This window comes from Pseudorca crassidens, chromosome 2, assembly GCF_039906515.1.
Source record: "Pseudorca crassidens isolate mPseCra1 chromosome 2, mPseCra1.hap1, whole genome shotgun sequence".
In the NCBI taxonomy this organism is placed as follows: Eukaryota; Metazoa; Chordata; class Mammalia; order Artiodactyla; family Delphinidae; genus Pseudorca; species Pseudorca crassidens.
The window spans coordinates 182,531,544-182,557,750 of NC_090297.1; positions in this window are offsets into that span (position 1 = coordinate 182,531,544).

The window sequence follows — 26,207 nt, forward strand, 5'->3', positions numbered from 1 at the left end:
TTTACTGTAGTTACATCAAAGCATCGGCACTGAACACCATATGTTTACCAAACAACTTAAAAGTCCAGAGAGAACATAACGCATGCCTCACAAATGATCAGAATTAGCTGAAATAGATGAGGTGATGACACTTATTGGGTGCCTGCTGTGCGCCATGGGTGGTGCTGCACTGTTTACAGGGTGTTATCATGTTTATGTCTCATAGCCACTTTATTGTTTTTCTCTCTCTTGGGCACATAAGAAATTGGAGACTTAGAAATAAAATAAGTTTACCCAAGTTTACACAGCTGGTAAATGACAAAATTGGGATACGAGCTCATCTTCTGTCTCTTATTACCATACTATCAACAGAAAAATGCAAGATGGCAGAATTTGAACCCAAGACTTCTGACCTTGAGTGCATTTTTCTTGTTTTTACTATGCCTGACATAGTCCTATAAAATATCTGAGAACTTTCTTGTGGACTCAATACAAAAATGGGAGTGAACACCAAAGTGTACTGGAAAATTCATGGATCTTTTGAACAAGACTCACCTGGGTGTAAATCTCAATGCAGCAATTTAAGAGACATATGATTTGGGGCAAATTATTTCATCTCTCTAAGCCTCAATATCTACCTCTGAAAACCAATGATAGCCACGTCATAGGAAGAAATGGACATAAAATCTGTTGTATGTATTTGATACTGTGAAAAAATGAACATAAAATCCTCATGTGGTACTTGGTGCTCAGTTGTTGAATACTCAACTGTAGAGAATGGGTAATTTTCAAAATATCATTCTAAAATTGGTATAATATAAAAATATCTTGAAAATATAGTTGCCTTTCTGAGTCTATTGATCCAAATTGGAGCCCAATAGCCTACGGGATAGGGGATGATCTGAAAGCAAAGATAACAACAGAGGTAGGAAACAAACTTATGGTTACCAAAGGGGAAAGAGGGGAGGGATAAATTGGGAGTTTGGGTAACATATACACACTATTATATATAAAATAGATAAACAACAAGGACCTACTGTATAGCGCAGGGAACTCTACTCAATAACTTGTAATAACCTATAATGGAAAAAAAATCTGAGAAAGAATATATCAGTATAACTGAATCACTTTCCTGTACACCTGAAACTAACACAATGTTGTAAATCAACTATACTTCAATAAAAATTATTTTTTTAAAAAAAGGAAACTTTTTTCTCAAATGCAAAATAGGAGGTATAAGAAAGTAATAACATTGTAAGACAGGCTAATGTTTTGAGAGAAAATTATCCAAATTTCTTCATCCTCCCTACCCTCTCCCATTTGAACATATTAATGACTAAACCACCTCTGATGTGGGTGGAGAAAATACCTCCATGCCTGTGACAGCCAGGTACCACCAGCAGTGAGACAGTAAGAAAACCCAGAGGAGGCTGGTGCATCACATCAGTAGCGGGGACGAAGAGCAGAGGCAATTCTCCCATACCTCCTCTCCCAGCCCAGCCTGGAGGGAGGAAATGTGATCTGGATTTGAATCACCTGTGCTCTCTTGATTCTCTTTCCTATGCTCCTGAGCCCATAAAGTAACACTCTTAGCTTACATTTTTTTTTTTTGGAGGGGGGATCCAATGTTCTCTTCTTAAGCAAACTTTACCAACAGGTTTGAATGATTTTGCCCCAGGTTGGTGGTTCCTTCCTCAACAATAACAACAAAATAAACAAACAAAACAAAACAAAACCTACCTAGCAAGCTATAGAAGGCCAGGGGCCTGGGAGTAAGCTCTGATTGGTCATGGATAAAATTTAAAAATCACATTTTCTCTACATAGTCTGGTTAAGTAGGAATAAATTTGCAAGTCTCTAAGAAAAGCTCTCTTCCTCTTCCCCAATTCCATCTTTTTTACACCTTTCAAATCAACTATACAGTCTAATAGAGATGTTTTATTTAGGTAGCTAGTGAGTGGTATTTTGATTGGTATTAGATGATGCTTTGAAATAACTCACCTGGCTGGATCATTTAATATTTTAATTATTTCTTTTTCTTCCCGCCACCTTTTGCTTCCCTTTCTCTTCCTCTCATCAGCATGTAGTCAGCTCTGTGCTCAATGCCTCAGGAGAGGAAGGAGGCAGAGAACACAAAAGTCAGCAGCCATCCTTTCATTCGTTAAAAAAAAAAAAACTAATTCACGCTTTCAATATGTGGAACTCCTGAGAGAATCCCAAAATAGTAGCATCTTTTCCCTGTAAAATATGTTGGAAGAGTCATGCCAGCTCATTACACACACTCATATTCATTTATTCAACGAACAAGTTTGCATGTGTGTGCACCCCTACTATGTGCCAGGGTATTCTGGATGCCTGATGCTATAAAGAGCAAGGAAAAAAGTCCCACTTCATGGAGAGTAAGGGGCCAGACAGCAAAAATAAAAACAAATATATATATGACAAACTATGAGCACTGAGGAAGGGACTGCCTCAATAAATTTTCTTTGCCAAAAGTCAGCCTCGAGGAGGGGAAGAAAAGTTGGGACACAGGAAGACAGAGCGACCTCAAAAGAAAACAATTTTCTTCAGAGAAGGATCTCTCCTCCCATGAAGAGGAAAAGGCAATAATGAGCAGGCTGGTCTCTGTGGCAGAAGGCATCTCATCTCCTATTTCCTAGGAGAGCACATCAAAAAAACCAAAATGGCTCATACTGCTTCTAGGAAGAAGAGAACATACACCTTCTCCCCAAAGTTCTGCCAATGAACCAGAACAACGCTGATCCCGGCCACTACCTGTGTGTTCTGATGACCAACAACCAAATGGGGCATCCCCAACTCCTTAAGACCTCAAAACTCTAGCACAAGCCTGAGTAGAGGGACCTCAATAAGGTTTGGGGTTTTGGAGTTGGGGCCTTCTTCCTCCAACAGGCTAGTGGAATTTGGACTGGCATCAGAAATTAGATAGTTTGTAAAAATAAAGTTATATGTCAGTGCTCTTGATTTCATGCATTGAGATTCACATCTATCACACCAGTATTGTGCCTGAGTGAGTTGGCCTGACCTCCTTCTAACTCTCAAGGCCACTTTAAGGCAGTCGTCAAGTCCTGTGTGGTCATCCAAGTATTTCTCACCACCCTTTTTAAAAAAAAATTTATTGGAGTATAGTTGATTTACAGTGTTGTGTTAGTTTCTGCTGTACAGAGGAAGACAAATATCATATGATATTGCTTATAGGTGTAATCTAAAAAAAAGGTACAAATGAACTTATCTACAAAACAGAAATACAGTTACAGATGGTAGAAAACAAACTTATGGTTACCAGGGGGAAAGGGGGGAGGGGGGGCGGAGGGGGGAAAAAATTGAGAGATTGGGATTTGACATATTTCTCAGCACTCCTGGTGCCCAACTTCATCGCTATTCTCTTGGTTCATCTCTGAATCCCTACAATAACTCCGTAACCAGGTTCCTGCTTCCAAATCTTAATGTCCTTCAATCAATCCAATACCCAGAACAGTTAATTGATGATCTGTATCTCATAACATTACGTCTCTGTTCCATGGTGTCCATGGCTTCCATTTGCCACAACATCAAGGCGTTGACCCAGAAGCCCTGCAGGGACGGTTCCTCTGTTCTCCAGGTGTCTCTAACCTTCCCTCACTCTCCACCTTTCACTGTGACTTCTGCTCCAGCAACAGCGAACGGCCGCATATTTTTCCCAGTTTCGGCTCCTTTGCTCATGCTGTTCTCTCTGCTTGGAATCACCCACATCTCCCACCCAGAAACCCATGCTGATGACAGTAAGCCCCCTAGACACGCACCTTCAAGTTGCAAACTTTCAAAATGTGAACGTGCGTTCCCATGTCCTGTCACGTAAGGTAGCTCACGGGGTCCGGTGTACGTTGTCACGTGTGTGCATCCTCTACAAGTGGTTGTGCTTCTGTGTTCTTTACTGTACAGAACTGTGTAGAGTACAGTAGTACAGTATCTTTATTTCAAGCCCAGGATGTCCAGAAGCAGGCGTAAAAGTAGCAGTGATGTAGCTGGTATTACTGTACTTTTCAAGGTACTGTACTGTAAGATTAAAAATGTTTTCTATATTTTTTGTGTTTGTTTGTTTTTTATGTATTATTTGTGTGAAAAGTATTATAAACCTATTACAGTACAGTACTCTATAACCGATTGTGTTAGCTGGGTCCCTAGGCTAACTTTGTGGGGCTTACGAACAAACTGAACTTACGAACGTGCCTCAGAATGGAACTCGCTCTTCATATGTAGCGGACTTGCTGTATCTAATTTCTACTTACTTTTTAACATTCAACTCAGGCATCCCTTCCATCAGGAAAGGCTCTGATCTCACTGAAGACCCCTCATGGAGTGCCACTATAATTTATGCAATAATTGCACATAACTCCACTTTATTTTCTGTGAGCATCTAATTGCATAGCTATCTCTGCCCATAAACTGTGAACTCTCTGAAGGCAGCAGCCATGCTCACTTCTCTGAGTCTCTGCTGACTCCAGCCATGCCTGGTCTGTAATAGGCATCCATGTTTGTTGAGCCGGAGAAAATTATCTACACAGAAATCTGGTGACACGTCAGGAATCTTTCATCAGGAATCTAAATTTAGACAATCCAGATGTTCCCAGGAAGCAAATTAATGTGCTGATAATTCTTCAGGGAGCATCAACGTATACTTCGCCTGATGAGTTTAAGGACTTAGATGCTGCTTCACAGATGGGAACCATGTATAGCTGTTCCTAAGGCAGATGCTTTCATTACATGGACGTGCCTTCAGGTCCGTGCTCAGCTGTGTTCTTGTCATCACAAGAACAAGAAACCCCTGCATTTATACAGCATCTCATAGCGTGTAACGAATTTTCTTATCCATAAGACCCATCAGAGGTAAACAGGGTAGGCATCATTATCACCACTTTATAGATAACTGAGGTTCGAAGTGATTGAGTGTGTGGTCTAAGACCTCAAGCGTATCACATTGCAGAGCCAGGATTGAACTGACTTGTCAATCTTTGATTCACGATGACTTTTGAAACTCAAGTCAACTCTCCTGTTTTCCAGAGGAACTAGGAGTTTCTGATGCAACTGACTTTTTCTAATTTTAAATTCAGATGCAAGATGAACCTACAGAAAAATGGATAAACAGGTAAAGATTTCTGGTACATATCACTGCTTTGAAGTTCTCTAAATAAAGCAGTTAAACTTCAGTCAATTTCTAGTAAATAAATGAGTAACATACAATAATTGCTGCTGAACATCTGAAGGCAAGGTAATGGCTACCTAGCTGTTTTCAAACCTGAACATAATATTTGCACAGCTATATTGGAATGAAGAAAGCAAAGTCTTCTGGGGGCTTCTTGATCTTATTTGTTGGTGTCTTCTCTCTAACACTACATGATAAACTTAAAGCAACTAATCTCCCAATAAGTCTGTTCTGTGCCCATGTCTTATTTCTTGTCTTAATTGTCAAGTACCCTAAAGGTAGCATTAATATCTCATTCACTCTCATTAACATACTCAATAAAAATGAACTGAAAGTCAATTGAATGCCACAATTCTCAGATACTCTGGTCAAAATGAGTAGGACATAGCTAGTCTCAGCTCTTGTGTAGAGCATACCATCCAGTGGGAGAAACAGGCCATAACAAAAGCAGTGTTTTTGCAGATTGCAGAAATATGTGATATCATAGCTATAGCCCAAAGAAGAAAGGAAATAATCAGTTCAGTTTGGAGAATCCCAGTAAGACATCAGAGAGGATTCATATGACCCTCAAGCTTCAATTTCACTGAATCTTACCAAGAACATGGCATGTAGTAGGTGGGCAATAAATATCTGCTGATCAAATAATCACATAACCTGGTCCAAGTTAGCTATCAAAGCATTATATTCCTTCTCCTAGAGGTGTTAACCTTGTAGCTCCACCTGAGTTTGTGGACTTAGGTTTATCTCTATAACCAACAAGGACCTACTGTATAGCACAGGGAACTATACTTGATATTTTGTAATAACTTGTAAGGGAAAATAATCTGAAAAAATATATGTATAAATGAATCACTTTGCTGTACACCTGAAACTAACACAACATTGTAAATCAACTATAAAAAAGTTTATCTCTCTATTCTAGAAACTTCAAGCAACTGCAAAGGAAGGGAGGATGATGCTCTAGTGAGACATCCTTCCAGCTCCATTTGGCAATCACCTCCACACCTGTGAGTAGATGGTAATCCCCATCTCACAAGTTCTTCACTCTGAATGAATTCTGCATCACTTTCCTGGGGACTGAGCGCCCCCTACACAAGAGAGGTCTGTTTCTTATCCAATTTAGTTATTTTTTCTACTGTTCTAAGATTAAAAGTGTAGTAAATAGACGTGCTTCCCACCTACCCATTTCTTAGTCAGATGAATCAACATCTTTTGAAACAACAAAGGATTGATGATTACTTAAAATATTCTGTGATCCTTTAGAGTTAAGCCTAAATTTTTTTTAACATCTTTATTGGAGTATAATTGCTTCACAACGGTGTGTTAGTTTCTGCTTTATAACAAAGTGAATCAGCTGTACATATACATATATCCCCATATATCTCCCTCTTGTGTCTCCCCCCTACCCTCCCTATCCCACCCCTCTAGGTGGTCACAAAGCACGGAGATGATCTCCCTGTGCTATGCGGATGCTTCCCACTAGCTATCTATTTCATATTTGGTAGTGAATATATGTCCATGCCACTCTCTCACTTCGTCCCAGCTTACCATTCCCCCTCCCCGTGTCCTCAAGTCCATTCTCTATGTCTGCGTCTTTATTCCTGTCCTGCCCCTAGGTTTGTCAGAACCTTTTCTGAGCCTAAATTAAATATGGCTCCTCTAAATAAAGGCCAGAAAAACAAATGAACTGTCACCTATGATATTTCTCCTCCTTTGCTGACATTCCCTAAACATTTGCTTTAAAGCAGATCTTTTTAGTAATGTTTTTTAAAAAAACAGTAGGAGGAGCTTCAAGATGGCTGAAGAGTAAGACGTGGAGATCACCTTCCTCCCCACAGATACATCAGAAATACATCTACATGTGGAACAACTCCTACAGAACACCTACTGAACGCTGGCAGAGGACCTCAGACTTCCCAAAAGGCAAGAAATCCCCCACGTACCTGGGTAGGGCAAAAGAAAAAAGAATAAACAGAGACAAAAGAATAGGGACGGGATCTGTATCAGCGGGAGGGAGCTGTGAAGGAGGAAAGGTTTCCACACACTAGGAAGCTCCTTCGCAGGCGGAGACTGCAGGTGGCGGAGGGGGAAGCTTCGGAGCTGCAGAGGAGAGCACAGCAACAGGGGTGCAGAGGGCAAAGCGGGGAGATTCCCGCACAGAGGATCGGTGCCGACCGGCACTCACCAGCCCGAGAGGCTTGTCTGCTCATTCGCTGGGGCGGGTGGGTCTGCGAGCTGAGGCTTGGGCTTCGGTCGGAGCGCAGGGAGAGGACTGGGGTTGGCGGCGTGAACACAGCCTGCAGGGGGTTAGTGCGCCACAGCTAGCAGGGAGGGAGACCGGGGAAAAGTCTGGAGCAGCCGAAGAGGCAAGAGCCTTTTTCTTCCCTCTCTGTTTCCTGGTGCACGAGGAGAGGGGCTTAAGAGCGCCACTTAAAGGAGCTCCAGCGACGGGCGCAAGCCGCGGCTATCAGCACGGATCTCAGAGACGGGCATGAGACGCTAAGGCCGCTACTGCCACCACCAAGAAGCCTGGGTGTGAGCACAGGTCACTATCCACACCTCCCCTCCCAGGAGCCTGTGCTGCCCACCACTGCCAGGGCCCCGGGATCCAGGGACAACTTCCCTGGGAGAACACACGGCGCGCCTCAGGCTGGAGTAACATCACGCCGGCCTCTGCTGCCGCAGGCTCACCCCGCATCCATGCCCCTCCCTCCCCCCCGCCTGAGTGAGCCAGAGTCCCCGAATCAGCGGCTCCTTTAACCCCATCCTGTCTGAGAGAAGAACAGACGCCCTCTGGGTACCTACACGCAGAGGCGGGGCCAAATACAAAGCTGAGCCCCTGGGAGCTGTGAGAACAAAGAAGAGAAAGGGAAATCTCTCCCAGCAGCCTCAGAAGCAGCAGATTAAATCTCCACAATCAACTTGATGTACCTGCATCTGTAGAATACATGAATAGACAACGAATCATCCCAAATTGAGGAGGTGAACTTTGGGAGCAAGATATATATATATTTTTTCCCCTTTTTCTCTTTTTGTGAGTGTGTATGTGTATGCTTCTGTGTGTGATTTTGTCTGTATAGCTTTGCTCTTACCATTTGTCTTAGGGTTCTGTCTGTCCGTTTTTTTTTTTCTTCTTTTTTTTAGTATAGTTTTTAGCGCTTGTTATCATTGGTGGGTTTGTTTTTTCGTTTGGTTGCTCTCTTCTTCCTTTTTTTTTTTAAATTACTTTTTAAATTTTTTAATAATTATTTTTAATAACATTATTTTATTTCATTTTATTTTATTTTATCTTTTTCTTCCTTTTTTTCTCCCTTTTATTCTGAGCCGTGTGGATGACAGGCTCGTGGTGTTCCAGCCAGGCGTCAGGGCTGTTCCTCTGAGGTGGGAGAGCCAAGTTTAGGACATTGGTCCACCAGAGACCTCCCAGTTGCATGTAATATGAAACAGCAAAAATCTCCCAGAGATCTCCATCTAAACGCCAAGACCCAGCTCCACTCAAGGACCAGCAGCTACAGCGCTGGACACCCTATACCAAACAACTAGCAAGACAGCAACACAATGCCAACCATTAGCAGACAGGCTACCTAAAATCATAATAAGGTCACAGACACCCAAATCACACCACCATACGTGGACCTGCCCACCAGAAAGACAATATCCAGCCTCTTCCACCAGAACACAGGCACTAGTCCCCTCCACAAGTGAGCCTACACAACCCACTGAACCAACCTTAGCCACTGGAGGCAGACACCAAAAACAACGGGAACTATGAACGTGCAGCCTGCAAAAAGGAGACCCCAAACACAGTAAGATAAGCAAAATGAGAAGACAGAGAAACACACAGTAGATGAAGGAGCAAGGTAAAAACCCACCAGACCTAATAAATGAAGAGGAAATAGGCAGTCTACCTGAAAAAGAATTCAGAATAATGATAGTAAAGATGATCCAAAATCTTGGATATAGAGTGGAAAAAATACAAGAAAGGTTTAACAGGGACCTAAAAGAACTAAAGAAAAAAAACAATGATGAACAACACAATACATGAAATTAAAAATTCTCTGGAAGGGATCAATAGCAGAATAACTGAGGCAGAAGAACGGATAAGTGACCTGGAAGATAAAATACTGGAAATAACTACTGCAGAGCAGAATAAAGAAACAAGAATGAAAAGAATTGAGGACAGTCTCAGAGACCTCTGGGACAACATTAAATGCACCAACATTCGAACTATAGTGGTCCAAGAAGAAGAAGAGAGAAAGAAATGGACTGAGAAAATATTTGAAAAGATTATAATTGAAAACTTCCCTAATATGGGAAAGGAAGTAGTTAATCAAGTCCAGTAAGCACAGAGGGTCCCATACAGAATAAATCCAAGGAGAAACATGCCAAGACATATATTAATCAAACTATCAATAATTAAACACAAAGAAAAAATATTAAAAGCAGCAAGGGAAAAACAACAAATAACACACATGGGAATCCCCATAAGGTTAACAGCTGATCTTTCAGCAGAAGCTCTGCAAGCCAGAAGGGAGTGGCAGGACATATTTAAAGTGACGAAAGGGAAAAACATACAACTGGATTACTCTGCCCAGCAAGGGTCTCATGCAGATTTGATGGAGAAATTAAAATCTTTACAGAGAAGCAAAAGCTAAGAGAATTCAGCACCACCACACCAGCTCTACAACTTTAGCAGCTTTACAGTTGCTAAAGCAACTTCTCTAGACAGGAAACACAAGAGAAGTAAAAGACCTAGAAAAACAAACCCAAAACAATTAAGAAAATGGTAATAGACACATATATATCAATAATTACCTTAAATGTAAATGGATTAAATGCTCCAACCAAAAGACATAGACTGGCTGAATGGATACAAAAACAAGACCCATATATATGCTGTCTACAAGAGGCCCACGTCAGACCTAGGGACACATACAGACTGAAAGTGAGGGGATGGAAAAAGATATTCCATGCAAATGGAAATCAAAAGAAAGCTATAGTAGCAATTCTCATATCAGACAAAATAGACTTTAAAAAAAAGACTATTAGAAGAGAACAAAGAAGGACACTACATAATTATCAAGGGATCAATCCAAGAAGAAGATATAACAATTGTAAATATTTATGCATCCAAAATAGGAGCACCTCAATACATAAGGCAGATGTTAACAGCCATAAAAGGGGAAGCTGACAGTAACACAATCATAGTAGGGGAGTTTAACACCCCACTCTCACCAATGCACAGATGATCCACAATGAAAATAAATGAGGAAACACAAGCTTTAAATGATACATTAAACAAGACAGACAATTGATATTTATAGGACATTCCATCCAAAAACAACATATTACACTTTCTTCTCAGGTGCTCATGGAACATTCTCCAGGATAGATCATATCTTGGGTCACAAATCAAGCCTTGGTAAATTTAAGAAAATTGAAATCGTATCAAGTATCTTTTCTGACCACAACGCTATGAGACTAGATATCAATTACAGGAAAAAAATCTGTAAAAAATACAAACACATGGAGGCTAAACAATACACTACTTAATAACAAAGTGATCACTGAAGAAATCAAAGAGGAAATCAAAAAATACTTAGAAACAAATGACAATGAAAACACAACAACTCAAAACCTACAGGATGCAGCAAAAGCAGTTCTAAGAGAGGAGTTTATAGCAATACAATCCTACCTTAAGAAACAAGAAACATCTCAAATAAACAACCTAACCTTACACCTAAAGCAATTAGAGAAAGAAGAACAAAAAAACCCAAAGTTAGCAGAAGGAAGGAAATCATAAATATCAGATCAGAAATAAATGAAAAAGAAATGAAGGAAATGATAGCAAAGATCAATAAAACTAAAAGCTGGTTCTTTGAGAAGATAAACAAAATTGATAAACCATTGGCCAGACTCATCAAGAAAAAAAGGGAGAAGACTCAAATCAATAGAATTAGAAACGAAGAAGGAGAAGTAACAACTGACACTGCAGAAATACAAAGGATCATTAGAGATTACTACAAGCAACTCTATGCCAATAAAATGGACAATCTGGAAGAAATGGACAAATTCTTAGAAATGCACAACCTTCCAAGACTGAAACAGGAAGAAATAGGAAATACGAACAGAACTATCACAAGCACTGAAATTGAAGCTGTGATTAAAATCTTCCAACAAACAAAAGCCCAGGACCAGATGGCTTCACAGGCAAATTCTATCAAACATTTAGAGAAGAGCTAACACCTATCCTTCTCAAACTCTGCCAAAACATAGCAGAGGGAGGTACACTCCCAAACTCATTCTACGAGGCCACCATCACCCTGACACCAAAACCAGACAAAGATGTCACAAAGAAAGAAAACTACAGGCCAATATCACTGATGAACATAGATGCAAAAATCCTCAACAAAATACTAGCAAACAGAATCCAACAGCACATTAAGAGGATCATACACCATGATCAAGTGGGGTTTATCCCAGGAATGCAAGGATTCCTCAATATACACAAATCAATCAATGTGATACACCATATTAACAAATTGAAGGAGAAAAAACATATGATCATCTCAATAGATGCAGAAAAAGCTTTTCAAAAAATTCAACACCAATTTATGATAAACACCCTTCAGAAAGTGGGCATAGAGGGAACTTACCTCAACATAATAAAGACCATATATGACAAACCCACAGCCAACATTGTCCTCAATAGTGAAAAACTGAAACCATTTCCACTAACATCAGGAAGAAGACAAGGTTGCACCCTCTCACCACTATTATTCAACATAGTTTTGGAAGTTTTAGCCACAGCAATCAGAGAAGAAAAAGAAATAAAAGGAACCCAAATTGGAAAAAAAGAAGTAAAGCTGTCACTGTTTGCAGATGACATGATACTACACATAGAGAATCCTAAAGATGCTACCAGAAAACTACTAGAGCTAATCAATGAATTTGGTAAAGTAGCAGGATACAAAATTAATGCACAGAAATCTCTTGTATTCCTATACACTAACGATGAAAAATCTAATAGTGAAATTAAGAAAACACTCCCATTTACCACTGCAACAAAGAGAATAAAATACCTAGGAATAAACCTACCTAAGGAGACAAAAGACCTGTATGCAGAAAATTTTAAGACACTGATGAAAGAAATTAAAGATGATACAAATAGATGGAGAGTATACCATGTTCTTGGCTTGGAAGAATCAACATTTTGAAAATGACTATACTACCCAAAGCAATCTACAGATTCAATGCAATCCATATCAAACTACCAATGGCATTTTACACAGAACTAGAACAACAAATTTCAAAATTTGTATGGAAACATAAAAGACCCTGAATAGCCAAAGCAATCTTGAGAAAGCAAATGGAGCTGGAGGAATTAGGCTTCCTGACTTCAGACTATACTACAAATCTACACTAATCAAGACAGTATGGTTCTAGCACAGAAACAGAAATATAGATCGATGGAACAGAATAGAAACCCCAGAGGTAAACCCATGCACATATGGTCATCTTATTTTTGATAAAGGAGGCAAGAATATACAATGGAGAAACGACAGCCTCTTCAACAAGTGGTGCTGGGAAAACTGGACAGCTACATATAAAAGAATGAAATTAGAACACTCCCTAATGCCATACACAAAAATAAACTCAAAATGGATTAAAGACCTAAATGTAAGGCCAGACACTATAAAACTCTTAGAGGAAAACATAGGTAGAACACTCTATGACATAAATCACAGCAAGATCCTTTTTGACCCACCCCCTAGAGAAATGGAAATAAAAACAAAAATAAACAAATGGGACCTAATGAAACTTAAAAGCTTTTGCACAGCAAAGGAAACCATAAATAAGACAAGATGACAAACCTCAGAATGAGGGTTGCAAATGAGGCAACTGACAAAGGATTAGTCTCCAAAATTTACAAGCAGCTCAAAACCAAAATTACAAAAAACCTAATCCAAAAATGGGCAGAAGACCTAAATAGACATTTCTCCAAAGAAGTTATACAGGCTGCCAAGAAACACATGAAAGAATGCTCAACATCATTAATAATTAGAGAAATGCAAATCAAAAGTACAATGAGGTGTCACCTCACACCAGTCAGAATGGCCATCATCAAAAAAATCTACAAACAATAAATGCTGGAGAGGGTGTGGAGAAAAGGGAACCCTCTTGTACTGTTGATGGGAATGTAAATTGATACAGCCACTATGGATAACGGTATGGAGGTTCCGTAAAAGAGTAAAATTAGAATTACCATGTGACCCAGCAATGCCACTACTGGGCATATACCCTGAGAAAACCATAATTCAAAAAGAGTCATGTACCACAATTTTTATTGCAGCTCTGTTTACAATAGCCAGGATATGGATGCAACCTAATTGTCCATCAACAGATGAATGGATAAAGAAGATGTGGCACATGTATACAATGGAATATTACTCAGCCATAAAAAGAAACGAAATTGAGTTATTTGTAGTGAGGTGGATGGATCTAGGGTCTGTCATACAGAGTGAAGTAAGTCAGAAAGAGAAAAACAGATACTGTATGCTAACACATATATATGGAATCTAAAAAAAATAAATAAATAAAATGGTCATGAAGAACCTAGGGGCAAGACGGGAATTAAGATGTAGACCTACTAGAGAATGGACTTGAGGACATAGGGCAGGGGAAGGTTAAGCTTGGACAAAGTGAGGGCATGGCATGGACATACGTACATTACCAAATGTAAAACAGATAGCTAGTGGGAAGCAGCTGCATAGCACAAGGAGATCAGCTCGGTGCTTTGTGACCACCTAGAGGGGTGGGATAGGGAGGGTGGGAGGGAGACGCAAGAGGGAAGAGATACAGGGATATATGTATATGTATAACTGATTCACTTTGTTATAAAGCAGAAACTAACACACCATTGTAGAGCAATTATACTCCAATAAAGATGTTTAAAAAAAAAAAATACGGTAGGAGAGCAAAAAAAAATCCCAAGGTTTAAAAGTTTCATGTTCCCCAAAATGGAGTTTTGACAACATATATTTGTGGTTCTAGGAAATTCAAACAAAAATACTAGTGTTTGAAGACCTCAATAAATTCCCAATGAAGCTATGGTCTTCTCGAACAAATGTGAAATATTTTTTTGCCTTTAGGGTATATTTCTTTTGCACAATTCCTATTTTAAGAATTTTCTAGTGACATTGACTCTAGTGCCATAACATTAGTTTCCTGGTATAAATAATTCTGAAAACCAAGCTCACAAACAAACACTGGGCTGGATGCTTAAATGCTGATATTAAATGAACCCCTGTTTGCCTCTTGTCTTCACCACCCCCCAGCCCGTCATCTCATGCCCAACCCAAGTTTCACAGCCTGAGAAACCCAGCTCAAACAACGGAAATATTAGTGATATTTTGGAAGTAAAAATACACAGATTCCAAATAGATGGAAACCTTTATCTGATTCTTACAAACATGACCACATTTAACTATTGCATTAATTTCTGTCAATGGTTTTGCTGTTTTAGCTTCATGACTTCTGCCAAAATAACCTTTCCAAAATGGAGAAAAATTCTTGTAAAATGACTAATATAGTATTTATATAGAAAAACCTTCAGAAAAACACTCTTCTTCCCCAAAAAGTTTATGTAAAAATCTAAAATATTAACTTGTTGAATACAACTCGAAGGCAGTGAGGTATATAGCAAATAAAATAACCCTACTTTCAATTTTTATTTATGTCAGGTGAAAGCTGAGAGAATTTGCTTCACATCAAAATGCAGGTTAGTGACATGGCAGCTAGAAATGTTTTTTATTTTCTTCTTCCTTATATGAATAAACATTCAACTAGTATTATTATTCTATGATTCGTGAATTCAGATACAATTCAACTGTGCTTTCATCATTTAAATGAGGATGTCCAATGATCACATACTAATCTACAGTAAATTCCCCAGAATAAATGAGTTTAAATTTAATGATTTAGAGTGTCAGTCATCAAAAGTAACATATAGTAGAAAAAAATGATAAATCAAAAAGAGCACGACTTTAGTCTTATATCTGCCACTTCTTTTAGCTGTTGGGGTATAAGAGAATTACTAAATATCTGTTTAAAAACAAAACAAAACATGAATATAGTTATTACTTCCTAAAAATCTCATTGGGTTTTCATTGCTAGTATGATATTGTATGTAAAGGAGCTGTTGTATATACTTTACAGATAGTAGAAGGAAAATCTAAATCCATTTATAACACTTGAGACTGATAGAATCGAAATGGGTTTATTATCCACAGAAATAATGGTTAAGACTTATTGAACTCTATCTGTATGCCAGGTATTAAGCACAACCTACCTACTAAATTATTATTCACCAGGACAACCCTGATTCTCATCAACAGCTGAGGAGACTGATGTTAACAGTTCTTGGTTCTTCCTACTGTTCTGTTTGCAGAATCTCTACATTTGAGTATGGCTGTCAGATTTTCAGTCATTCACTAGTTAACACCAAGGTCTTCCTACAAAATAATCTCTAGTTGAATGAGGCTAAAGTTGCAGGTAACAAAGTGTTAAGTTTTATTTGTGGGTTTTATTCCTACTTCTAGATATCTACTTTTCTCACTTCCTCTGTCTCTATTGATAGATGATAGATAGATAGATAGATAATTGATGGATAGATAGATAGATGATGTTTGGGTGGATAGATACATATAAAGAGAAATAGATAGATGATAGATAGGGAGATAGATAGATAGATCTGTTTATGTCCTGAACATGTCTATAAACAAAGCTGACCATCCTTGAAGAAACTATGGATCTCTATATATGTGTGTGTTAGAAGTGACTTTCAATTTCTTTCAAACTAAAAGTTAATTCATATACATAATGGACTCTTGTGACATCTAAGAATGTTTTTCTCTAGACTTTTTCCTAAATTATATTTTATAACTTAGGAAACAAGAAAAACAAAAAGTACAATGTTGTTTCATCAAGAAGGCAATGTGATTGAATAGATTACACCATCAGATACATTTTTCCTTGTTGAAAATGTACAAATTGTCTTAAAACAAGAGATTCCATTGGCTTCGGTTGATGTATTATTATACTTGGCATCAAAATTCTGAATTAAAAATGTTTCTCTGTATTTATTTTACGATATCTAATTTTGTGCTAAGTAAAAGCCAGCTATTCAGAAATTTTGAAATAAAGATGTCATACTCTTTAATATTGATGCTTTCAGTAGTGAAAGGACAATTGATGTAACCACTTAATACCTTTAAACTGTTACCTTATTTTGAAGAAGTAAAGATTTCCATTTTTACTCAGATATCTTGGTTCCAAGGAGACCAAACTTAAAGTGAACATGTAGGTTTGGATAAATGTCACCATATAATTTACAGAGTGTTAAATCTCTACATAGTCTAATTTAAAAATATGTTCAATATTTAGAGTATGTATTATAATATCAATATTATAGCGATATCAACCTGATGGGAATCTTACATAAAACGTTCAATCAACTAATCTATGTGTATTCAATGGGCTCAATATTGTAGTAAGTGCCAAGAGGACCATACAAAATATTTAAAAAGCCCCTGGCCTTCTGAGCTTGTAATGGAATGAGGAAACCTTATAAATATGAAGTCATTTCGGCTGTACTAAAGTATGTATAATTAAGTGTTTGCCCTGAAGGAGTTACCCATAAATAGAGTATAGAGACAAGAATCTGGGATGGAATAACTTTTCAGATACATGTAAAATTTATGTCATCTCATTCTACAGAGTCTCTAACAGAAATAAATTATAAATTCTAATATTCACTAATTCATGCATTCAATAACCATTTTAAAAAATCTATTACATGCTAGGCTTTAGGTAATGCACTGTGGGGAAAACAAAGATAATTAAGCTAACCAGCTATTTAGGAAGGAAAAGAAAAACATTTATAGCAGTAAGTATCACACAGGTCAGAATGTGTCAACTGCAGTGAATGGCCTATGGAATTCAGGGAAGGGAGAATCCACTTCTAACTGAAATAAAAGAAAGTTCCAATGACATTTGGCTGAAAACTACAAATGATGGAAAAGATGTTTTCAGGGATGGATACACCAAGAAGGAAGAATAAGAGCAAATATACAAGGAAAGCAAAAAACAAACTTATTTGGGGGAAGTAAAGGAGGTGAGATGAAGATGTCTTTTCATCAAGTAACCAAGAAGCACAGAATTTTGTCCTTTTCTACCTGATTCCTGATTCTCACAAGGTCACCAGAAGACATGTATGCACAGAGGCAATGACCAACCAAAGAATAATCTTTATTTCCACGAGGCTGTGACTGCAATCACAAATGTAATGCCTTAGTGAACGAAACTGACCTAGGTAGAGAAATCCTTCCCCTAGGCGAGAGTCAGTCTCAAACCCAGGGCCAAAGTATGCAAAACTGTGTTTTTACCCTTTCCCCACTAAGATCATGCTCAGGATCTGGGTCTTCCAATGACACAGAGAAAGGACTATACAGAGAATACCTGCAGAGTAAAGAATGAGGAGACAGTGAAACCATCAGAGGGAAAGCGGGAACCAGTGCTCATGGCCGTGTGTCTCAGCCTTCTGAGACGAGGGCCTTACAAAGAGGAAGCAAAAAACCCTGACCCTTCTGGTTGTTCCAAGCACATAAGAGAGTCCAGAGAGCAAAGACAGAGCCAAGGAGAAAGAGAGTTGGCTCTTCTAGCAAGGACTACTGGCTCAAAACAGGCTTTTGCAAATTACTTTCCTAGAAAACAAGGCTCAGTGGCTACCCTTTAACTTAACCAATTCATTCATTCAACAAACATCCATTAAACCCACGTACCGCTCAGCAGACACTCTTATAAGCCCTTGGGATACGTAGGTGAAGAAAGTAAAGATCCCTAAATGTAGTGTAGTGTGTTTAAAATTTATATTTGCAATATAGACGTGCAAATATAAAATTTTTTTTCTTTTCATTTTTACTGGAGTATAGTTGATTTACAATGTTGTGTTAGTTACTGCTGTACAGCAAAGTGAATCAGTTATATATACACATAAAAGCATCTCTTTTTTGATGCTTTTCCCACATGGGCCATTACAGAGTATTGAATAGAGTTCCCTGTGCTATACAGTAGGTCTTTATTAGTTATCTATTTTATACATAGTAGTTTGTATATGTTGATCCTAATCTCGCAATTTATGCCTCCCCCATGCCGCTTTCCCCTTTGGCAACCATAAGTTTGTTCTCTACATCTGTGACTCTATTTCTGTCTTGTACCACTTTTTTAGATTCCCACCTTCAAGCGATATCACATGACATTTGTCTTTCTCTGTCTGGTTCATATAGACAATGGAAATTCCTCAGCCATTAAAAAGAACGAAATAATGCCATTGGCAGCAACACGGATGGATCTAGAGAATTTCATACTGAGTGAAGGAAGTCAAACATAAGTTTCTTTATCTCTATATAATTTAACTAATCCATGAACTCGCATGCTTTTCCCTTTCTGATACAAGATATTCAGTTAATTTTCTAGCTTCCATGGAACTATGTAGAGAGATTATCCTGAAGTTCAAGAGAAATGAAGAGCTCAATCTGATTCCAGCTAAAGAAACTAAAGTAACCAGCAGGGATGGGCCAGCCAGTTGCCCCCACAGGAGAGTAAAGAGAAGACCCTGCTGCTGGAGTCTTGGCTTGAAGGTCTTGGCTCCAAGAGGCATCAAGGCAAAGAAGGAATGAAAGTTTCTCAAGGACAGAATGTGGGCTTTTCCAGAAAGAGAGCTGACCTGGTATGATTTTACTTCTGCCAAGAATCCAGAGAAGGAAGTCTGCTTGAGTGGATCACTAAAGAATAGTCAAGGGTTAACTGATAAAGGCATAAAAATACCCAGGAGAGAAAGGATCAGCTTTAAATACCTGCCAGGCCCAGAGGAAGTGAAATCATTCTCTGACAGCACTGGTCCTCTAGGAATTCACCTGCCACCCCACACTTCCTCCCTCCCACATCTTGTGTTAACCCCTGTGGGAAGCAGAAACCATGGTTACCCAGGTAAAGATGAAGGCACAGAGGTGGGAGATATGTCCGTACCCCTATCCCCTGCCTACAGAGGGGATATCTGTAGGGGAGATGGAGGGGATATCTCCATCTGGGCAAAAGAGAAATTTTAACTTTAGATAAGCTTTGAAATGTTGAAAATTAAATGGCACTGAACACAATCAATGATGTGCTTTTCTGAAATCGACCATAAGACTTATTACCTAAGTGTGATCAGAAAAGTCGTAAGCTTGCCTAAGTTTTCATTTAGGGGCAAAGAACCCCTGGATAAGCATTCAGTGGTAAGTGGGAGAGGGTACAATATTGATTCCTTTTCCCACCCCACAAGTCCTGCTTGGTTCAATATACAAGGTTGAGGTTACAAGAGTAAGGTTACACCTTACTCTCAAGTGGAATTCAGAATTAACATAGACTTGTGTAAAACCGAAGCTTCTGGGCTTCCGCTGTCCTCCAGCCCGTGCTGGTCGTCCTTGGACTGTGAGCTGCTCACCTTGCTGAATCAGCGGCTGAAGCAATTCACTACCTTCTCTCTAAGCCTGGGACCTGCACATTCATCAATTCAGGAGGGGCTCAGCAGCCCTTCCTACTCAGCCAACAGCCTAAGAACAAGTGGGAAAAGCCTTCTCAGTGGAAGATCCCTTGATGTTGAAGATGGTGTGAATTCCTAAGACATGGCGTGACTCCCGTTCAGTGCCTGAGTGGTACGGCCCACTCTGCAACTCTGCGACAGCACCGTTTTTCTGCTTATTTCAGCTCCCATCCACACCCCTTGCTGGGGCACCTGACACATCGGATCTTCTTCACACATCATTGAACATAGGAAGATGAGCAGAATCTCTCTGTCTCCATCTCTCTCTGTCTCTGTCTCTCTCCCCCTCTCTCTCACACACGTAGAACATTTTTTAAGGCTGCTTCCAACCAGATAGTAACATTTTCTCTAGAAAAAGATGTATGAACCAGGAGTACAAAGATTAAAACTTTGTTCAGTATGTACCATGAATTGGAGGTAGATAAGAAAAAAGATTCAGATTAAGTGAATATTGATTGAATGTCTTCTCCAGGAGAGGCAATATAACAGGAAAAAGATATTAAAGGACTGGCAAAGAAGCAAGCTGAGACAAAAGTAGTAGGACTTGGTTCGCTGTTGGATATGGGAAAGAGGAGAACCAGAGGACTCTGTTTCTCCCCGAAGGAGCTGGGAGAAGGCTCAGGACGTTAGCAGAAACATAAAGCCAGGAAGACGAGCAGATCTGAGTTCTGCTTGAAAGTGTGGGGTAGGAGGTGTCTGAAAGGCAGCCAGCAGGCGTTGGAAATCAGGCTCTAACTTTGCGCATGAGGTCAAGGCCAGCAACCCACTCTTGACAATTATACTAGAGCAGGTCATGCGGAGCTGAGGGAGAGGATAAGATCACTAATGGAGGAGAGAGCTGAAAGATACGGCCAAAGTCAGAACACTTGGAAGCCTCTATAGTAAGGGAAACAGGAGGAATAAGAACAAGTGAAAAAGAAAGAGCAACATAAAATGGTATCAGAGCCCTTTTATGAAAGATACACTAGAATATCCTTCACGGACCTTTTCCTCAGACTTAGACTGCATTCTGCAAACCAATTTTTAACAGACATGTTAAACACAAGATACACACCAATGAAATGTCCTGTTTTGGTTAAACAATAAAATGTGTCTATATACATCTTTATGACAAATAATATGGTTTTTAAAAATAGTTTTCCTAAATCAGTGTGTCATTTCTTCTTATTTTTCCTAGGGATATGAAGTTGGCTCATTTTATTATCCACATCACTGGAAAATACGGGGAAGTAGGAAAAAATGGAGAAACCTAATTTCTTATTTATAGTTTGTAGTAGTGTGTAGTGAAATGATCGTTCTACTGTCTCTCCAAGTTATTCTTGTATCTGACAGAGGGATGGTCAGGGAAGTAAAATGACTCATAGGATTTTGTTAAAGATGTGTTAAATAACTTTTCCTTTTCTCTTTTATATTTATGCCAAATACATAAAGCCATATGAATGGAGAACAGGATGTGCTGCTGCATTTAGAATAGCTCCCATCACTACATCTCCAATCATTGGGTAAGATAATAAAATATATCACAGAAATTGAAAGAGGACATAAACACTACCAAGATTGATGTAAACATTTCATTGAGAGCTATAGAGATCAAGTGTGAGGGCTTCAAAATGGATTTCTTTTTCTTTTAAATCCTCAAAAATAATTTTCTCTAGATTTGGAGGTTGAAGTTAGATTATGATAGGATTAATCTGGAGGTGGGGATAGAAGAAGTGGATGTAGAAGGTACGGAATATTCTTTTATAAGGTGTAACACTGCAATGAAGAGGAAAATGGGATTTTAACTTAATGAGGTGACAGTGTTGAGGAAAGGTTGGTTTTTTTGTTTGTTTGGGTTTTCTTTTTAGCATACTAGAGATTTTTAAGACGTTTGTTGAATGAATGTTTGATTGAATGGATGGAGTAAGTGACCATGTGACAGACAGTGATGTCCACAGAGAATTACATGCACTTCCCTGTTTCTCTCGGCCTCCCTTGAGGTTAGGTTAGGCTCACATGACCAGTTCCAGCCAGTGAGCTGTGGGTAGGACGGATGTGTGTCAATTCAGGGGACTGTCCAAAGTCCCCTTTGGAGAGGGGACTCTCCAAAGCCAGTCTCATGTTGCTATGGTGATACCACAAGATGGAGAATCCCTGGATCCCCAAGCTGCCAGGTGTATTAGTTATCAATCGCTGCATAACAGATGACCCACTATCTCGCAGTTTTTGTGGGTTAGGAAACCAAGCACAGCTTAGCTGGGTGCCTCTTGTTCAAGCTCTCTCATGAGACTGCTGTTAGGCTGTTCTCTGGATCATCGTCTACTCTGAAGGCTCAGCTGTGGTGAGGTAGGATCTATTTCCAAGCTCACTCATGTGTGTTGACATGCCTTGGTCCCTTGCTATGTGTGCCTCTCCCTAGGGTCCACTCATAACATTGACTTCACCCAGGGATAAGTGTTCCAAGAGAAAGTGAGAGATGAAAGCCATGGTCTTTTATAAGCTAATCTTGGAATTGCTACTCTGTACTTCTGCAGTGTTTTATTCACTGATGTGAGTCAACAAGTCCAATCTCTACTCAAGAAAAGGAGATAACTTATGGAGATGTAGAGGGCATAAATACAAAAAGGGACCACTGGAGACCATCCTTAAGGTTACCTATATTACCAGATGAAGGAGAGGACCCAATACTATGGTCTGAATGTTTGTGACCTCCCAAAATTCATATGCCAAAATCCTAGCCCTCAAAGTCACGGTATTAAGAGGTGGGACCTCATGGAGGTGATTAGGACATGAGGGTGGAGTCTTCATGAATGGAGTTTGTGCCTTTATAAAAGAGACCCAAGAGAGCTTCCTCACCCCTTCCACCCTGTGAGGTTACAGATAGAAGACAGTTGGCCACCAGTGAGGAGCCAGCTCTTATGAGACACCAGATCTGCTGGTGTGATGATCTTGGACTTCTCAGCCTCCAGAACTGTAAGAAATAAATTTCAGTTGTATATAAGCCACCTAGTGTATAGTATTTTATTTTAGCAGCCCAAACGGACTGACATCCATCAACATGCAACTTTGTAGGAGTAAGAAGAAAAAATTTGTTTTATGCTTTTAAAATGTTTGTATTTGTTAATTCAGTGTAGCTTCATCTAACAGGAGACAGAATTGAACTACACAGAAACAAATCATGAATGTAGATGGAGATGATAGGGCAAATAATAAATCCAAGTTCTATTTAAATATTAGGCTCATAAGAGACTTAAAAATAATTTGTATACCAATGGAATACTACTTGGGTGTAAAAAAGAATGAAATAATGCCATTTGCAGCAACATGGATGGACCTAGAGATGATCATACTAAGTGAAGTAAGCCAGACAGAGAAAGACAAATATCATCTGATATCACTTACATGTGGAATCTAAAATATTGCACAAGGGAACTTATCTATGAAACAGAAACAGACTCAGAGACATACAGAACAGATTTGTGGTTGCCAAGGGGGAGAGGGGCTTGGGGAGGGAAGGATTGGGAGTTTGGGATTAGCAGATGCAAACTATCATATATAGAATGGATAAACAACAAGGTCCTACTGTAGAGCACAAGGAACTATACTCAATATCTTGTGATAAACCATAATGGAAAAGAATATATAGAAACGAATGTATACCTATATGTAACTGAATCACTTTGCTGTACAGCAGAAATTAACACAACATTGTAAATCAACTATACTTTGATAAAATAAATTTTTTAAAAATTGTATGCTACTTTACTACTTTACACATATGACTATGTACACCTTTCTTTTTTAAAAATGATTCTTATATAGTATCAAATACCACTAGCATGCCTAAGTGACATTAATGTGATAGAATCTTTTTCCGTGGTGAATATCTATGGTTGCTTGTACGTATGACTGTTAAAACATATCTCGAGACTTTACAAACAGATGGTTCCTTGGATCTTCCTACACACTGCCAGCATGAGAGTGCAACTAACAGCTTTCTGTGATCTTCTACACCTCCACTTCCTCCTTTTAGTTACCAAAATTGATTTTACTTTTTTTTTCACACCTCCAGTTTTGGTAATCTAAAGTAGGTCACTCTGTAGCATCTGAAAAACTCACAGTAGCTCTGTTCAGAGAGGGTGTGAAGTCAGACACTTTTAACTCATTCAAAGTGAAAGCCAGCACTGGGAACAGAAACATAAAATGTGTTCAAGTAGTTCTCTAACAAAGCAAGATACAACCTAGATCCTTTAATATAGTAGAATCTGATAATAATTTTCAATGTGATTTCCATACAGCTTAGGATACACCTTGGGTTTAGTCATTATCAGAAGTCTTAGCAACATCCTCTTGTTGGTTAGCTGCTTTCCCACACCTGTCATATTTCTTGGTCCTGGAACGTGAGTCTGAGCCCCAAAAGACATATCAAAGAGAGGTACTGTTTTGAATAGTATTCCCCCCAAATTCACATGCAGCCAGAACCTCCGAATTTGGCCTTATTTAGAAAGACTGTTTGCGGATGTAATCGAGTTAAGATGGGGTCATGCTGGATTCGGATGAGCCCTATAAGATGTGGAAAATTTGTACACAGACTTGCACAGACACAGAGGGAAGATGCCAATCCAAGATGGAGGTGGAGACTGCAGTGATGCACCTACAAGCCAAGGAGCACCAGAGAGTGCCAGCAACTGCCAGAAGCCAGGGGACAGGCCTGGGCCTCCAGAAGGAACCAACCCTGATGGACCTCCATTTGGGATTTCTAGCCTCCAGAACTATAAATTCCTCTTGTTTTAAGTACCCAGTTTGTGGCACTTTGAAATGCCAGCTCTAAGAAACTAACACAAGAGGGGAAGAACAGCCTTATGCCTGGGGGAAGTTTGGCCACCTTGTCCCCCAGCAGTCCTACACTCAGCTCCAGCCCTGCTCCATCTCCTGCCCCACTCCTGCCTCAGCCCCGGCCCCAAAGGCCAGCACCTTCTGTAGCTGCAGCAGCCTCTCTGATCCACAGGGTTGGCAAAAGGAGCAGTGAGAAAAAACGCTTCAGGCACAGTCTCTCTTCTCTAAGGCTCCCTGAGCCTTTAAAAGAAAGTTAGTTGTTGTTCTCTGGAAATTCCCATCAGTTAAATAGCTTCAAAAGGGTCCTGCAAAAACACATTTCCTGCTTTCAAAAGCCTATGATGTTTTTTTCTTTCCTTCCTTTTCCTCTTTTTCTTTACTTTTAGTATTTCTCTTCCTTTCCTTTCAAAGAAATCCTTGTTTCTTCTATCTTGATTTTAAATAAAGTCAAGAGAGTACAACTCTTAGAAGAAAATATAGGTGTAAATTTTTTCAACCTTGGGTTAAGCAATGGTTTCTTAGATGAGACACCAAAAACACAAAAACACAAGTGACAAAAGAAAAGAATAGATACATTGGGCTTCATCAAAATTAAAAAAAAAAGTTGTCTGCAAACTATACCATCAAGAAAGTGAGAAAGCAATCCCTAGAATGGGAGAAAATATTTTCAAATCACATATTTGATAAGGAACTTGTATATAGAACATAGAAAGAATTTCCTGCAACACTATAATAAAAAAAAAGAAAAATAACCCAATTAGAAATAGGCAAAGGATTTGAATACATATTTCTCCAAACAAATTATACAAATGGACAATAAACACATAAATACTTGCTCAATGTCATCAGATTTCCTTAAGGAAATGCAAATTGAAATATCAGTAGTCTACCACTTCATATATAATACAATAGGATGACTATAATCAAAAAGACAAACAGTGTTGACAAGGATGTGGAGAAATCGGAACACTTGTACATTGACAATGGGAATGGAAACTGGCGCCGCCATTTTGGAAAACGGTTTGGTTGTTCTTCAAAGTGTTAAGCATTAAGTTGCTATATGGCCCAGCAATTCCTCTCATAGGTATATATCTATGAGACTTAAAAAATATGTCCACACAAAATGGATATATACATGACCATTCTTATCAACGTTACTCATGAAAGTCAAAAAGTGGAGACCACCCAAATGTCGATCAGTGGATGAGTGGAGAGTTAAGTGATGAGGTATATCCATACAATTGAAAATGATTAGGTCATAAAAAGGAGTAGGAATGAAGTACTGATAAGTCCGAAACATGAACGAAACTTGAAAACCTCATACTAAGTAAAAGAAGCCAATCACAAAACACCACATACTGTATGATTCCATTTATGCAGAATGTCCAGAACAGGTAAATCCATAGAAACAGACGGTAGATTAGTGGTTGCCTAAAGCCTGGAAAGGGTGGGGTTGGAAGAAATAGGTAGCACTTGTTAGTGGGTACAGGGTTTCTTTGGGGGATGATGAAAGTATTCCAAAACTGGATCGTGATGATTGTTGCACAACTCTGTGAATGTACTAAAAAC